The sequence below is a fragment of the Xenopus tropicalis genome, chromosome 9, assembly GCF_000004195.4.
Source record: "Xenopus tropicalis strain Nigerian chromosome 9, UCB_Xtro_10.0, whole genome shotgun sequence".
NCBI lineage: Eukaryota > Metazoa > Chordata > Amphibia > Anura > Pipidae > Xenopus > Xenopus tropicalis.
This window is the reverse complement of record NC_030685.2, coordinates 73,170,894-73,189,065: the sequence shown is the minus strand read 5'-3', so window position 1 is coordinate 73,189,065 and position 18,172 is coordinate 73,170,894. Positions and strand designations below refer to the sequence as shown.

Here is an 18,172-nt window from a genome sequence, read left to right as displayed (position 1 = left end):
TATCCACATAATGATCAGACTCAGTGGCCAGTTTATCGTGAGAAATAATGTAAGACCGCTTTGGCTTTCGAAAGAAATTTTCTCAGACATTGACTTACTCAACATTAAGTTCCCTATTAAATGTGCTTTGATTTTAAAATATTTCCTTAGTGGGTGTAATGTCTCTTTAAGATCAGAACCTAGAAGATATTCGGTGCACAATATAATGACATCTTGTTTTGGTACAGATAGGAAGGGGGAAAAGCATGGCTTGCTATTCATTAAAATGGAGGTGATGTATCAGAGGTCAGGAAACCTAGAACACATGGCTGGCCTTCATTCCTGGCATTCTAAGAACAGACTCCTTTGATTTCCTCTACATAATGCATTTCAAGCCTTTTCCTTGTCAGTGTGGCCTAAAGGTTAAACCTCTGAGCAACAGATATGCCCGGAAGAGCCGTAAACAGAGCCCCCCTGGGTTATTATTTAGGGTTGCATCCTAATTCATAGAGAGTGAAGGCTTTTCCCAATCTGGCTTTGTTGCAGGCAGATAGAATGAAATGATTTGCACATTTCCACAACTCTAATTCCATTTATTATTATTCAGCATCTGCCATAGAAAAGATTCTGGGTCTTGGAATTTGAAAAGGAAGGGGGGGTTGGTTAGAAAAAAAGGGTCTGCCAGTAAAATTGTGATCTCAGACGTTTGCAATTAAGTTCACTCACATTTTTCAGCCTGTCTGTTTTGCTTAAATTATGCAAAGAGCAGGACACCGCTAGTGCAACATTTTAGCTACGCGGCTGTCTCAAGTTCTGACTTCACCTGAAAGAAATAAAGCTCAGAGCTCCCTTAACTGGGAGGCCCAGATTTCCTGCTTGTGATTGCTCTCTGGGTGCGGGGCTGGCAGGCAAATAACTATATTTGAGGGGATACTGGCAATTTCTATTAAAGTTGGACCTATACACAATCATCATGCTGGTTAATTAGCAATGCATTTATATGCAAGCTGCAAGTCTGTGCAGAAGTAAGTGCAGTCTTCAGCAGGCATCACATATGCTATTCAGCATGTTAATTTGATATGTGTCTTAGTTAAAAGGTAGGATGAAAATACACCTAAAGGGGCACTAAACCCAACTGTAAAGCTGCCCCCTAGTTCTCTATAGAAGATGACATGAAGGCAAGGAAAACAATACACCAGTGAGAATTTTACTGACCAAAAACTTTATTATAGATGCAGTGAGATTGCTGATTCCCAGCACTGTGTCAGGCATCTTGTTGTTATCTTACATAAACAATTATTATGTCATTTTGGGATCATAATTTTATACTGGAATCAGACATCGGGATAAAGAACAGACTACAGGGCCCACAGTGGCAGCCTGGACGAAAATTTGGGTGTAAGCCATAAAGTATAGGCCCTTAGTGTAAGTGAATGGTGGTGGGGAAAATCTATACGAAACCTACATCTCAAACATATCAAAGGCAGGAAAAGAAATGTAAGATATAAACAAGCAAACCACATACCCCAGGAGTCCAATGTCACATGTTTCTATATGGCACATATTGAAGATCTGTATCTGCCCTGGAGCAATTTACCTATCTTTGTAAAATCTGATGTGCAATAATGTATTTCTTTTTGGAGAGCTGTGTAATTGGCCATTCCTACAGCAATGCCACAAATCCAAGCCATGTTAGGCTTAAAGGGACAAACATGCCTGTATTATGGCTGCCAGACTGGACAGGCAGCAGTCACGTGCTGACAGAAGATAGTAGCGCATCTTTCTAGGCTTAAGATTGGTGCTGAGGTTTACAGAGAAATTAAGTGAATCTGTTTCCAAGAACCTTTAGCTGGAAACTCACACCTAATTTACACAGAACAGGTGAAAAGCCTGGCACTATGTGAAGAATGCAGAAAAAGACTGCATTTATTATGGACAGTTTCAGAAAAGAATTGGGAAGATGTCTCTTTTTCAAATAAGATAATTAAAATATTTCATGGGAGATTTCCATGCTTTATAGTACTGTACATTTAGTAAAAAGACAATCTGTTCATGGGCTCCCCCAAACTACAGAATGATGTCATAGGTAACTGCCAAATTAAAACATGACCTAATGTCTGATCATTCACGAGCTGCCAGAACAGCTTCATTTGTTTTGGCACAGGGTCTGGAATTCTTTTCAAGGGGGAAAATACTACTCTCCCATATCACATGCCATCAGCTGGGTTTTATCATTATTTATTGCGGTGATATACAGAACCCCCCCCCCCCCCCCCCGTGCCCAAATAACCCAGATCTAACTGTGTGTACATGTAGCTTACAGATTGAAAATCATGGCTACAAAACATACAGTGAATACCCATACCCTAGATGTGGACATTGCTGTTCTTGAAAATTTCAATATTATCCACAGTGTTTGCTTTATTTTGGAAATCACCTCTACATGTAACTCTATGGAGCTCTCTAGCATGCTGGAAACCATCAACAAAAAAATCGGCATATGGCTTCTAGTTGGACAACATGTTTTTCTCCTACAACTGTGCAACTGATTGGGCCAAGCTAAGGATAATGACATTTGTAGATCAAAAACAGATGGAACCACTGAGAGCCCAACTGTAGTTTAAATAGAACTGCATAACTATCCAGAAAAACAAAACATGACTGGTTATCTTTAACAGAGTTGGACTCATCTACCAAAGTACAAGACAATCTCCCAGTTGGCCCCAGTATAGTGCAACTCACATCAGTGGATTGTTATTTCCACAGTGGGCCTATATAAATACCTGGCACTATCTATACCTCATTGGTGTCAGAGTGGGCCCAGGGTGTCAGGTTCTCTGGTGGGCCCTAGGGGACCTAGACCAACTCTGATCTCTGCAATAGAAAAAGCAACATCTAAGGGTGACTATAATATTCCTCTAAAATAATGAATGCCCTCTGAACAGCTTCTATCATGCCCCACATCACTTAGGCATACAGCCAGCTGTTGTGATTAGCAATATCTGAAAACCATCTGACCAATAGTCACAGCCACATAATCCTGTTTTTAGAAATCTGCCTTCTTTGATTCCCCCAGTCCATCACTGTCTAGGGACACAGTGGTTTGTATGTCATAAGACTGGTCTCAGAGGTAGTGGCAAGTTTTGATTTTAAACTGTTGAAGGTAACAGTTAAGTATCTGTTTTGTTCTATTTATGACTGCCTAATATATCCTGTGTATTTCCTACTATTTTCCAGTATTATATTATTGAGGTTATTTAATGCATACATATGCATATATTTTCTATAGTAATGCGATTTATTATCCAAAATCCTTGGGATCAAAATTCTTGGGATCTAGGGGATACTCATTCTTTTTTGTAATTTGGAGCACCACATTATAACATAAAAACAAAATTAACTGCTTACCTGCTAGGGGTTATAAATTTTACTTCTTGGGGACCTGACTGCCAACGGCATAGAATTTACTTTTCCAGGTTCTTCGTTGATTGATGATGTGCTGAGTGTTTACTTACACCAAGATTAAAGAGGCCCTACAAGGAAAGGGTTACACGGTTAATCATTTCCATACCAATCACCATATGCAAGGTATTGTATTATTACTAAAACAAAGATAGAGGACCCTCAGGGCTCGAGATGTTGCAGACCGACAGTTCCTATAGGTTTTTGGTGGGACACTGAGTGTTGTAGTTCAGAAACATCTGCTTGCCTGTGAGTTGCTCATTCAGTTCCATGTGTTTTTCCATCTGCAATAAAACATTCAGATCTACTTTGCCTTTATGTTTAATAGCGGTGCCCCAGCTTAAGGGGAAGAAAAGAAATAAACCAAGTGAAGTCTTATGAATAATAAATAACTGTCCAGGCTTAAGAAAGTTTCTCCAGGCAAAGACAGTCTCCATTTGGCCTCACAGCTGTAACACATTTAAATGCCCTTGTATTGCCTCCTCTGTTCTACACACACCATTTCTCTCTAGGACCATATCTAGAACTGCTCATTAAAAACATCATCTATGTATCTCAGTGTCATCTGGTTACATGCTCATTGTTTAGGTCTGATCTTACTGGTTTTGCAACTGGATCAGTAGGACGTCTACTTTGGCAGAGCCACTGGTACTAAATTATCTGACCACACAGAGCATAATGGTCAGGGAATTCAATTGAACCATTGCTCTGCCTTGGGCCCTTGGCCAACCATATGGAACCAATGTTGGTTGACAACATTAGAATTGTAGCTAGGGATACAGATAACTTAAAATTCAGGTCAGGAGCCCTTACAAGAGTTGATTTGGCCAGGTGCTTAGTATTTATTTGAATACTATTTTGATGATTTTTCTCAATCCACAATAAGCAGATTTTTTTTTAATTCAGACAAAATTCTAAATTCATGGGTTTGGCTCAACCCCAAATTTAGCAGGTTGGAATTCACTGACCAAAATGGTAGCACCTCCTATGCAATGTGACTATTATTATTATTATTATTATTAACATTTATTTATAAAGCGCCAACATATCCCGCAGCGCTGTACAATAAGTGGGTTTCATACATTGGACATACAGAGTAACATATAAAGCAATCAATAACTGATACAAGAGGTGAAGAGGGCCCTGCCCAAAAGAGCTCACAATCATAGCACAGTTTGGCCAATCATATGTACTGGGTAATTCTAACAATATCTGTACACTGGTCAGTTGTCCTCATACATGGGCCAATTAGCAGTCAACTCAGCCTGGAGGGCTGAGTCAGAAGCTTTTATCGAGCCATGTTTTACTACCTTTACAATGCTGTATGTACCATTCCAGCAGGTCACAGGGTAAATGATTAAAGTGTGGACTATCTTTACAAGGGATGTTGATAATAAGGCCCATGTAGTACCAAAGAGGAAACTCTCTGGACAAGTGGATCTTTGCCTGATTTCACACGTAATTTATGAACGCAAATGCAATGTACAAAGTGCAATTTTATAAGCAAATCACCATGTTTGTACCCACAATGCATTGTTTTTTCAATAGTAACTGTGCTCTGAAGTGCGTTTGCTGATTGCAAACGCCAATTTCCTAATTCCCAAATTTGGAAAACCAGGCAGGATTTTTCAAGACTGACACAGCGACCAGCCAATCGCCATGTCATAGCCCTGCCCCGTGACATCAATGCCCTACCCCACCCCCTGTAACATCAACATCTGCCCCCTGCCCAGAGTTAGCAGTGGGGAAAGGTGGCGAACCTATCCAGCCTGTCCTGCCCCTGAATAAGGCGCTGGTATAATGGCAGCTTGCTAGGTCAATTTATGAATTGAAAGGGCTGTGGCAGACGGGCGACTAATCTCCCCGAAATACCATACCACCGGCGAGTATGTAAATCGCCGATGGAATGGCATACGGGGCGCCACGATTTCCCCGAAATCGCAGAGGTCGGGGAAATCATGGCGCCGCGTATGCCATTCCATCGGCGATTTACATACTCGCCGGTGGGATGGTATTTCGGGGAGATTAGTCGCCCGCGACAAGGGAGATTTGTCATGGGCGACTAGTCTCCCTGTCTGCCACAGTCCTAAGAGGGTATTTTAGGGTCAGATAAAAAGTCAGGGCTGTTTTTTGTCTATATGCATCATTAGTAAATATCCTTTACAGTTAGCAGTATCTGTTTACCTTCTCTGCACTACTGGTCCTGACTCCTAAAACAATGCAGCAGAGACTGATTAACAGACCTGAAGCTAAATAAGGGCTTGCTACGTTGCTATAAGAATCTGAAACAAACTAAATATAATATTATTTTCAGTAACAATTATATATATTATAAACTTCCCGTTCGATTGCATGAAACTTTTAGTTCTACATCACTGCTGAAAAGCATAAATGTGAGAATAAATAATAATGGTAACATTTAGATGGGATTTCTCCTCAAACTGCTTTGTTTATACCAAATTTCTCAATGGTTAATAATTTAGAGCAAGTGAAAGCAAAGGTGGATCCCGCATTTGGCACAGAAAGCGTTCAGGTTTTTGTTTTTCTTTAAGAAGCTTATATAAATGAATGACAAGACAAGCAAAGGATTCTGGGAATTGGCAGGAGGCAAAACACAAACTGTTCATATTAGTTGCCAGATATTTCTACACAGAGATTATCTAAAAAATGCACTTGGCTAAAAGTGACGTTCTTAGCTAACCACAAAGAATACATTTACACAAACTTATAGATAGACATTATCCAATTCATTGAAAAACAAAAAGAGAGACACAATAAACATGGCCCACACACTTTATGGCATACTGTGGCAAACACTATGGCCCCCAAGCATTCCAAAACACTATGTGGCCCCTAATTATTTCACAACACTATGGTCCCCAAGCATTCCACAACACTCTGTGGCCCCTAATTATATCACAACACTATGGCCCTCAAGCATTCCACAACACTATGTGGCCCCTAATTATTTCACAACACTATGGCTGTCCCCCAAGCATTCCAAAACACTATGTGGCCCCTAATTATATCTCAACACTATGGCCCCCAAGCATTCCACAACACTCTGTGGCCCCTAATTATATCACAACACTATGGCCCCCAAGCATTCCAAAACACTATGTGGCCCCTAATTATATCACAACACTATGGCTCCCAAGCATTCCACAACACTCTGTGGCCCCTAATTATTTCACAACACTATGGCCCCCAAGCATTCCACAACACTCTGTGGCCCCTAATTATATCACAACACTATGGCCCCCAAGCATTCCACAACACTATGTGGCCCCTAATTATATCACAACACTATGGCCCCCAAGCATTCCACAACACTATGTGGCCCCTAATTATTTCACAACACTATGGCTGCCCCCCAAGCATTCCACAACACTCTGTGGCCCCTAATTATATCACAACACTATGGCCCCCAAGCATTCCACAACACTATGTGGCCCCTAATTATATCACAACACTATGGCCCCCAAGCATTCCACAACACTATGTGGCCCCTAATTATTTCACAACACTATGGCTGCCCCCCAAGCATTCCACAACACTATGTGGCCCCTTATTATTTCACAACACTATGGCCCCCAAGCATTCCACAACACTATGTGGCCCCTAATTATTTCACAACACTATGGCTGTCCCCCAAGCATTCCACAACACTATGTGGCCCCTAATTATATCACAACACTATGGCCCCCAAGCATTCCACAACACTATGTGGCCCCTAATTATTTCACAACACTATGGCTGTCCCCCAAGCATTCCACAACACTATGTGGCCCCTAATTATTTCACAACACTATGGCTGCCCCCCAAGCATTCCACAACACTATGTGGCCCCTAATTATTTCACAACACTATGGCTGTCCCCCAAGCATTCCACAACACTATGTGGCCCCTAATTATATCACAACACTATGGCTGTCCCCCAAGCATTCCACAACACTATGTGGCCCCTAATTAATTCACAACACTATGGCTGTCCCCCAAGCATTCCACAACACTATGTGGCCCCTAACTATTTCACAACCCTGTGGCCCCCAAGCATTTCATGTCAGACACAGTGGTGGCCCCCAAGCATTTTACCACAGACTGGAAGAGAATACATTTAAGAGGCAGTCCAGGACCATGGATTGTGTGGCAAATGTTGGAAAAGTAGGACAGTTAGGATATATATATATATATATATATATATAAATATACAGAAAAGAACAGAGCACACCCTAATAATAATCAAATGCCCCGGGTGCTTGCAAGAACCATGTGTATAGCAAGACAATGAGCCGCACACACAGGGACTTTGTTAGAAAACAAAAAAATATTTAATGAAAAAGATCCAACATTTCGAGCACCAACTGTGCTCTTCCTCAGGGACAAACCACATAAATATATATATATACATACACACACATATATAGCAGATGTGAAATAGATAATTTAACATATACTCTCTGGAAGGAGGTATTCCCAATTACACTGTTGTAGTGTGAGAAGTTACCTAGTCTATAAAAGAAGAGGGAACCTATAGATCTTCCTCTGTGAATTCCACCTTAGCAGGAAGTAGATGTGCTGGAGGGCCTGAGGGGAAGAGAGGCCTCAGTACTGGTGGGTGGATAAGTTTAATCGCTAAGGTTACCATCGCTGGGGATACAGGGATACCATAAATCCATGAATGAGGTTTAGCAAGTGACAGACTAGCTCCAGTTATAAAATACTCGCAAGCCCCCACCCCCCATATGTTACAAAAAAAAAGCAGAAAATTTAACCAAACAGAGGCTTGCTTTCAAACAAGTGCCCAGAAAATGCTTGGCCCAGCGTTCTGACTAACCACTCCACTATCAAAACAGCTTTGCCAACCCCCCCTTTGGTCCACACACCAAACTGCCCCTCCACACTAGTTGGTTCACACAGCCGCACTGACACTCTGCTCATTCCCACCCACTCACGAGATGCACATACATCTTCTGCCTACTTCTAGTTTTACTGTTGACCTCATCATTTGTACAAAGGAAGTGCCACTTAAGCTGGCCATACAGGTGAATATCCGAGGTTACCAAACGAGTGGATTCTTTCCCCAATATTCCCACCCAAGGTGGGCAATATCTGGCTAATTTGACCCTTCTACCCTAGGGGGGCTTTAACTATCCAATGTAATCCTCAATGTGATGTGAAAGGTAGATAACCTGCCAAATCAGGCTGAAGGGCCCGAATTGCCAGATTCAATCTGTCCGTGTAAGGCCACCTTTAGTCTATATGTAAATGTTCAATAAATCTACACCTTAAGGTGGCCATACACGCACCAATATTATCGTACGAAACCTCGTTTCGTACGATAATCGGTGCGTGTATGGTATGTCGGCGAGTCGGCCGATATCGCAGGAACCTGCTGATATCGGACGACTCGCCGATCGGACCAGTTGGAAAATTTTGATCGGGCGCCATAGAAGGCGCCTGACCAAAATTCTCCCTTCAGATCTGAATCGGCAGAAGGAGGTAGAAAACCTATTGTTTCTACCTCCTTACCTGCCGATTCAGCCCTGAATGGTGTGTGGCGGATCTTACGATGTTTCGTGCGACCGATGGTCGTACGAAACATCGTCAGATCGCCACGTGTATGGCCACCATCTCAGTTAAGAACCTCTTGCACCCAGTATATACCAATATTGTTCAAAATATAGAGTTACATTTCAGCAAGGGCTCAGCTGGGTAAGTGGCTCAAATCTAACACTTGTTCTACTCGTAACCTCTCTTCCATCGTCCATCATGTGTGTGTGTGTGTGTATATATATATATACACTGTATATGTGTGTGTGTTGTATGTGTGTCAGGGTTCTGAGCTGCAGTAAAATTCCATTCCCTTCAACTAAATAATATTTGATAACCCACTAGATAAAGGATTAAAATCCAAGTGATACATCTGAGCAGCTACGCATGGCAATCTATGAGATGAGAAAACGACTGGCTGAAATTAGATACAAAGAACAATGCATTCCTGAGATTGAATGCGACCGTATGAAGCTTCTTAAAATGTATTGCAGCCTATCATCCCTGGCTAAGGATTCTGCTTCTTCTTTTTTTTTTTCTATTTCCATCAGAGATTAACGTGTCATGGATGACCTTTAAGATTCCTCCAAGTCTTTATCATCTGGCACGGCGTTTAGTCAAAATTAAATATTTAAAAATGGAAGCTGTCGCATGTTGCAAGCGCAGCTAAAGCGAAAAGGACCTCGGTTGCAGCAGTGACCAGATTTTAAATGCAGGTAGATCAATAATAAAGAAAAAAAAAAGGAGGAAGGAGGCTGAGCTGTGTGTGAGCAGAATGGATTATAATAGCTTGCAAATGACTATGTGCTGGCTGTAAGCATCTGCTCTGGAATTATGAATATGCAACCAATTCATGGGGAAAAAAAGCAAACCAGTCCTGGTCCCGGTGGCATTTGTTTGTTCTAAATGTTAGCCCCACTAAGGATACAAATAGTTGCACGCTTTCAAACAAACAGGCCTAGAGTATTGGCATTTCAGCTTGCTGGGCCCATTATCACAGCAGGGACTGTCAATCATTCGTACATCTTGCATCCGCGACAACAATCTTCAAGATAAAAAAAAAAAAAAAACAGCTTAATGCGTTTTTTCACTTCGACCAATCGGATGGCGTCGGCCCTGACCCGCTGAAAAGGCTTTGCGCCGAGCTTCAAAACATTTAAAAACATCAATCATAAAAAAAGGAGAGACAGGACACTGAATTATACAGTATTAACCTCCAGGGTTTGCATACAAAGACCTTAGATTTATTTATGTCCCGGCGCGTTAAGAGCTTCAGTACACTGTTCTTTACACCAATACCGGCTGCCAATTTGATGAAGCTCTCTGGCCTCAGCAGGAGTGCAGCGCGTTTGATTAATGAGTGCATGCCGGTGGAAGAGTGTAAGAACGCAAACAAGGAGAGGGAGGCACAATTATTTCTCTTTACACTATATTCTGCTTTCTGTTGGTGGGTTTCAGAAGCATTGGTTTTTTTTTAACCCCTATTTTAATCTAACACACTTTTCCCTTTTCAAGGCCCTGGGTCCCCTCTTAGAATCAGAGGAAAACTACTAAGGATGTGTAATGCATCTGCTGGAAGTTATAGTCCAACAACATGAAGGCAGTAGGTTGGGCATGAGATGCAGGCTCCAGAATTTCCAGGGGCCCCATGTTTCTCTCTGGGGAATAGATATTCTGATGAAGGATACAGCTAACTCTGATGACATGAACAGGAAAATCCTTACTGAATGTTGACACATCTAGGCCAAGGTTTTTTTTTTCATTTGCATGCTGGATATAGTCCTTTACAGATATCCTTTTGTTCCATTAAATGGAAGTGGCATCTTTCTTCCAAGACCAACCAATATCTCAATAAACCCAGATTGTCTGGAACTGGCTTGTTCATATATTGATTGGTCTAGGCAGAAAGGGTCTTTGTCTAACAAGCAATTATTTGAGGCCCACATAACTTAACTCCTCATGTATGGACACCTTTTATAAACTGGTCCAAGACTGCTCTGATCAGGACTTTCGAAAAGCCTTCTCAGTAGTAATGTGTGGGTTAGAAGAAACTCCACCCGCTCCTAACCCACAAAACCTTAACCCACACCAGACCATTAACCTGCAAAACCTTAGCCCACACCCATCCCTAACTCGCAAAAAAGTTTCCATCCTATGAACTGCAGCCAACCTGTACCCATGTCTTTCCACTCTATACACTACTTATATGAGCACCTTAGGTTCCAACACAGGAAAACTTTGGAAGCAAAGTGTACTTCTTCCCCAGTCTGACCTGCACCCAACCCGAACCAATACTCGCTGACATTTCAACCCTAAGCTGTCTGACCTAAGGGTAAACCTGCGGGTCTGTGGGTCAACCCACACAACACTACTTTTCAGCCCCTATGATGAAATGATGACCCTGGCACCTGTTATGATTGTTGACTTGGGGGTCAAACCATCGGATCAGCTTGGTTTGGCCCAGCAAGTAAGGAACCAAATCATGTAAAGCTCTGTTCATTTGGCATGGTATGTGCAGGCTTAGGCAAGATGAGCTAATAACACCTTTACTTTATTTACGACTGTGAGTGCAGTTGCTGTCGTGCTCTGCACCCATCAGTCCTTCCTGCCTTCTGTTCCAAACGGGGTGCAGTTTTGCCTATTGATCCAGGAGAACCCGGGACCTACTGCCATCTTCAAAGAAGGCGATAGCTCCAGGGTTCCCATTGCAGTTCTGGGTCAATTGGCACAGTTGCATGAATAAAACAGCAAAGAACAGGCAATTGCAGGGGGGGGGGCTATAAAGAGCAAAGTCTAATGGGGTGACCCCGTACAGACAGCTGTGCTGTGGAAATAGATATTTTGCAAATACAGCCTGGTTGTAAACAGTTCATAATCCAGTACTTACTCAGTCCCCCTCCCCCCATTGTATTGTACAGGTAACCCATGTACATAGGGCTTTTTTATAAACCCAGGTTAAAATATATTACAGGGAGCTATGGATAGGCAATGTAATTACAGTATTTGTATTAATAAATCAAGAAACAAAAATCTAACAGCTTTTCAAAAGCCGTAGCAAATCTGACCCTGCCCAAGCCTCTGCTTTCCGTGACTTCAAACACATTTAAATTTCAGGCATCATCCTTTATTTTCTGAGGAATAAATATGCCAATGTCATCAGCACAACGCAGGCCCTGGAGATATTGTCTCCTCTGTGAACAAAGAGCAGCTTTAGCACGGAAATTATCAAGAAAGGAAATTTTCTCTTTTTCACATTGTTTCTGTAAATCTGGCATAACAGTTATTATATTGTTTTAGGCGAAAATATGTATTTCAGCGGTTTAGTCTTTTATTTCTGGGAAATGATTCAGGAAATTGTGCAACTTGTCTGCTTGTGTCGGATCACAAAAGCAACAGTTGTTACTATCTTTCATGCCATAGGGAAAAAAAGGTGCATTATGGAAGCTATCTGGTCAAAAGTTGCCTCCCAAGGGGATTGCACAGTGAAAACCTGCCTTGCTTTACTGGACATTCCAGCAGAAGGACAGCATGTTGGGCAAATTGGCATAAACAATTATGTGTTTATTATAAATATATATTTACACCTTGGCTGTGCATACCTGCCGTGCACCATGTTGGCTACCCACAAACAGGCCCAGACTGGCAAATGCCAGAGGGGCTGCTGTAAGATGCCATAGACACTCAGTATTTATTGGGCTGCTGATGGCTGTTTGGGCCTCTGTGTACTTAGAATGGCAGGGAGTATTTTGACTCCCAGTCCACAAAAATGGGTAGATATTGGATACTGGTTTTTGCATGGAACTTTTGTCTAGTCTTGTCTAGGGCAAATTCCCATACCTGATGCACTCTTCCAATTTGTGCCTGTATGTTACCCAACCACTTAGATTGCAAGCTCTAAGGGGCAGGGGCCGCCTTCCTACTGTCTCATACCACTTAATTTCTCTGTATTTATACTTATTTATTGTATTTATTATGACACTTGTCCTCCCTATGTGTAATTGTGTATATTGTAAGATTGTACAGCGCTGCGTGTCCATGTGCTCAGACACAGCGGAGCAGAGAAAATAAACAGGCTTCTTCTGATAGCTATACCATTTACAAATAAAACTTTAAAACTGTTCGAAGAAATGGACAAATAGATCGAGACAGACAAATTAAAATTATAAAGAAACCGGGAGACAGGGCAGGTACATTTGGTATATTATAGATTGATAGATAAATAGATAGATAGATTACAGAGCTATCGTTGAAAAATTTGTGCAGATAATTGATAGCAGTGATAGCAGAGAGAGAGACAGATGATAGAAAGACCAACAGATAGATAGATTGACAGACAGATAGATAGCCAGACAAACAGATAAAGAGATGATAGATAGATAGATAGATAGATAGATAGATAGATAGATAGATAGATAGATAGATAGCCATACAAACAGATAGAGATAGATAGATTATAACAAAGAGGTATCATTAAAAGAATAAATTAAGAGATGATTATCCTGTAGGTCCGGTCGAGATTTATATTCCTATAGATAACATATACATTTTAGCTAAATCTCCACACATTTCTAATGGCACCTGGCGGGGCACAGTGAGGCATTAGTATTAGTGCTGGCTTGCAAGATCTTATGCTCTCACATTTGTTCCTTTTCTATTCCTTCTATTTAATGTGTTGCTTTCTATGCCTTTTGTATAAATCTCGCCTGATTATATTGCGTGCCCTGTGTCTCCAGACAAAAGCGCTGTGCCCATGAATATACATGCCGCCATAAACAGATCCGTGTGCATCTCCTGTAATAAAGATATTTGCAGATTTCTGAGCCATTTAACAAACAAAACAGCATTCGCTCCAGCCCGGTGGCAAATTACTTGGAAACAGCAGCACTTACTGATAATGTTCTTCAAAGCATAGTCACCCCCTAACCTATGGTAGCTGACTTCAGCACAAACACGGGGGGAAGTGACTTGTTAGAGAGCAGAGCTGGAGCGCAGGGAAGTAGCAAACTTTGGTCCATCGTGTCTGCACAAACACCCAAGAATTTGTGCAGAATGATAAAAAGCCAACATATTGCACAGGACTTTACAGAGATTATATATCCATCCCATCAGTTGCTGTCCCAGCAGAGCTTACAATCTAAGGTCCCTATCATATTCACGCACACAACAATTGCTTCCCAAGCAGGTGCCTCTTCTGCTACCCCTAGTTCCAGACCTGTCTGAAGCAATAAAGTTTAGGTTTGTGTCAGTGGCGTAACTATCTATACAGCAGACCCCGTGATTGTGGGGGGCCCAGACCACGGGGGTCTGTTGTACCATAATCCCCACTCCCTGGCCCCTCTCCTACCTTTACAATAGCGAAATGAAGCAGGCCAGGAGGTGCAGTGCGAGTAGGCCGGTAGAGGAGTGGAGGAAGAGGGAATATTTGCCTTAGAATTTTCGGGGGTTTTTTTTGCAGGGGGGCCCAGCGCAACCAAGTTACACCACTGGCCTGTGCCTAACTGTAAGTTCTTTTAAATTTACCATTTGTATTTTTGTAGCCTACCTGCAACTGTATTGTGTTACCCACTTGGACCCATTACTTGCTACCTTTTTCACTGTACTGCTCTTTCTCATGGGAAGGAGCCAACTGCAAGACCTATACAGGGAGCACATGTTTACATAGTGCTAATATACTAAGGGGTGAAAAATTATGCCCCATACTGCTTATTCAGCAAGTGTTGCCTCTGGGGCATACTTGCCCTCTGCGCCTCATGATGGATTAAGGGTAGGCAGTAACAACAGGTCTCTTTGCACCCCATGCCTATAGAGACACCCCACTAGCATGTTTTCATGTCATACAATTTAGGGGGGCAGGAAGCAGCAGGAGAGTGTGCCTTATAAATTTAGCTCTACTAAAAGCTGCCAACTCTGTATTCATGGGGGAAGCACTGGTCTTTGTGCTCTGTTTCCAAGGTGCAAAGTGTATGGCAGAGTGCAAAAAAACATGTCAGTGCGGGCCTGTTTTTTCACTTTGCACCCTACCTTGCACTTCATAAATGATCCCTGTTTTCCTTATTGCCTGCCTTACCTATGGTTAGAGAAGGGTGTAGAGGCCCAACTATGATTTTTTTTGCCATGGGTCCAATAGCAGGGCTGGGATGGGAGTCAAAATAAGCCCTGGCATTCCAAGTACACAGAGGCCCAAACAGCCCCCCACCAGGCCAATAAATAGTGACTGTCTATGGCATCTTACAGCAGCCCCTCTGGCATTTGCCTGAACCCACAGATTGCCAGTCTGAGCCTGGCCCTGCACTTTAATAACAAAACGTTTTTCCAGTTTTTCCAGATGAATTGATCACTGTTGCTAGTAAATTCTATATTACTCCATTACTATTTTATTATTTTCAAACAATTTGACAGACTGGAGTGAGTTAACTCCACCAAGCCCCCTTTTGTGGTCAGTAAACATGAACGTTAGGCAGTCTAAACTAATGCCATCCCCACAACACAGAAAAGTAGCACCGGAGACATTTGCAATGGCAGATCAAGCTGGGAGTGACTGTTCTGTTTCAATTCAATGACACCACTAATGGCTTCTTAGCAACACCATGAAATCCAGCAGCTGTCAAGTCAATGCATCACAAGGAACAGTTCTGCTCTCCCACAAGAAAAGGCAGCACATCAGGCTGTTTGGCTAAACATCTGCTCCTCAGAGCGGCACAGCCACCATCTCACACACACAAACAAAACAAAGGGCTAAACGCAGGCACATATTCTAGGGACTTTTATTTTTATTAGAAGATCTGCTGATCTGACTTTTAAGTGTTATTTACACAAGAAGTGGGTGTGGCAGTGTTTAAAAACAGATCCAGCTTTGATTAAAGACTGCCATCTTGCTTTAGTATTAATGCTCTTTTATCCACCACTATGAAGCGTACGGCAGCTACTACATTGCAAGTGTATAGCAATATTTAGCATATTGTGAAGACTAAGTTCAAAGACACTTAAACAACCTACAGGCAGGTTAATTGGCTCCTGATGAAAGTGGCCCTTAGTGCTTGTGCGAACGTGATAGGGATTTCAAAGTGTAACCTCCACTGAGCAAGGGACTGTGTAAATCAAATATTACAGCCCCACCTTTTTTTTTTTCTCATCGTGCAGCCTTTCTGTCTTGCTTTACGGCTGAGATTGTACAGCATCCAGAACACTGTGTTCAAACCCAATTATTTCATCACTGGAGGAATTGAACAACATGAGATTCATTAGCAAAGCAAGTAAGCTAAGAATGCTTAGCAAGGCAAACTAAAGCTTGCTAAGCAAGTTTTTTTTATAAATATTATTTTATGGTGGAAACAGCTGACACAAACTGGACCATAAAATAACGTGATGCAGTCAGAACATATTGTTTATTTAAAGAAAAGGCATCGCAAATATCCTATGGGCTATTTTTTGTTTGAGAATATGTTCTAACTGCATCACATTATTTTATGGTCCAGTTTGTGTCAGCTGTTTCCACCATAAAATAATATTTAAAAAAAAAAAATTCCTATAGCTTAAGGTTTGAAGTATGTGCACCTGGACCTCTTATTTGTGTTTTTGGTGAGATCACCCCAAGAGTTGCTGTTACTGGAGTTCTTTTGTATAATTATTGCTAAGCAAGGCAAAGGAAACAACACACAACAGGTAACCACAATTACAGAGATTGAATTTTTGAACCTTATATAAAGGGAAAACATCACCCCTAATTGTCATAAGCTTATTCAGTTGGGTGCAGTGGTTCCTCTATGTTTGCTGGGACCAGTTTCCCACCCCCTTAGGCTCACAGTGTAAAGATGACTATACATGCACTAATATAATTGTACAATGTAAGGACCACGTGTGGGGTCCGAATTATCGTCCCCGCAATTTATGTACCATGGCGATCAGTCGTTTAGTCGGAGGAGCTGGAAAATTTCTGTCAGATAATGAAAATATCTGTGCATGCATTGTCTAACCATACAATGCCTACAATGTATTTCCGGGACATAACTTTCATACAATTGTTAATTTTTAGTGGCCAAAACATGATCATCATTTGTTATTTTTAGGAGTTTAATCCTACAATTTCAACCTGAACGTAAGTGTTAGATGGTTGCATTAAAGGAACAGTAACACCAAAAAAATTAAAGAGTTTTAAAGTAAATGAAGTATAATGTACTGTTGCCCTGCACTGGTAAAAGTTGTGTGTTTGCTACAGAAACCCTACTATAGTTTATATAAATAAGCTGCTGTTTAGCCCCGGGGCAGCCATTCCTGCTGGAAAAAAGGAGAAAAGGCACAGGTTACATAGCAGATAACTAATAAGCTCTGTAGAATACAATAGTGTTTTATCTGTTATCTGCTATGTGCCTGTGCCTTTTCTCCTTTGAACGGCTGCCCCCATGGCTACATAGCAGCTTATTTATATAAACCATAGTAGTGTTTCTGAGGCAAACACACCAGCTGTACCAATGCAGGGCAGCAGTACATTATATTGGAATTTCTTTCATACACTTGAATTTTTTGGTGTTACTGTTCCTTTAAAACGTACAATCGATATCCAAATGTTCGTTGTAAGACAACTAATATCTGAACGTGTATGGTCAGCTTAAATGAAAAGTAACACTAAAAAATAAAAATGTTTTAAAATAATTAAAATATAATGTACTGTTGCCCTGCACTGGTAAAAGTTGTGTGTTTGCCTCAGAAAGACTACTGTAGTTAATAGAAATAGCTGTTGTGTAGCCATGGGGCAGCCATTTAAATTGAAAAAAGGAGAAAAGGCACAGGTTACATAAGAAGATAACAGATAACTGTGTAGAATACAATAGGAATCTATGCTACTTATCTGTTATCTGCTTAGTAACCTGTGCCTTTTCTCCTTTTTTCAATTTAAATGGCTGCCCCCATGGCTACACAGCAGGGTATTTATATAAACTGTAGTAGTGTTTAAGAAGCACACACACAACTTTTACCAGTGCAGGGCAATAGTATATAATATATTAATTATTTTTATACACTTTCATTTTTTGGTGTTACTGTTCCTTTAAGCTTGTTCCACACGTTAAGCTTGTTCCATTTGGAAGTGATAAATACTTAAGGTCCCTCTGCTTTTCATAGTGGGTCCATCAGATTACAAAGGAACAAGTTGAGGGAGGGGTTTCATTACACCGTGAGCTTA

At 41.4% G+C, this 18,172-nt stretch overlaps 1 protein-coding gene across 17 annotated transcripts in view; it reads right to left on the bottom strand.

Annotated features, from left to right (window-relative positions):
• baz2b (bromodomain adjacent to zinc finger domain 2B) overlaps positions 1 to 18,172 on the bottom strand; it is a 157,598-nt gene that overhangs the window by 121,041 nt on the left and 18,385 nt on the right. For all 17 annotated transcript variants that reach the window (XM_012971060.2, XM_012971071.3, XM_012971063.3 and 14 more), the window contains exon 2: positions 3,388 to 3,512. The gene's annotated coding sequence lies outside the window, so the exon portion shown is untranslated. The remainder of the gene's footprint in view (positions 1 to 3,387; positions 3,513 to 18,172) is intronic.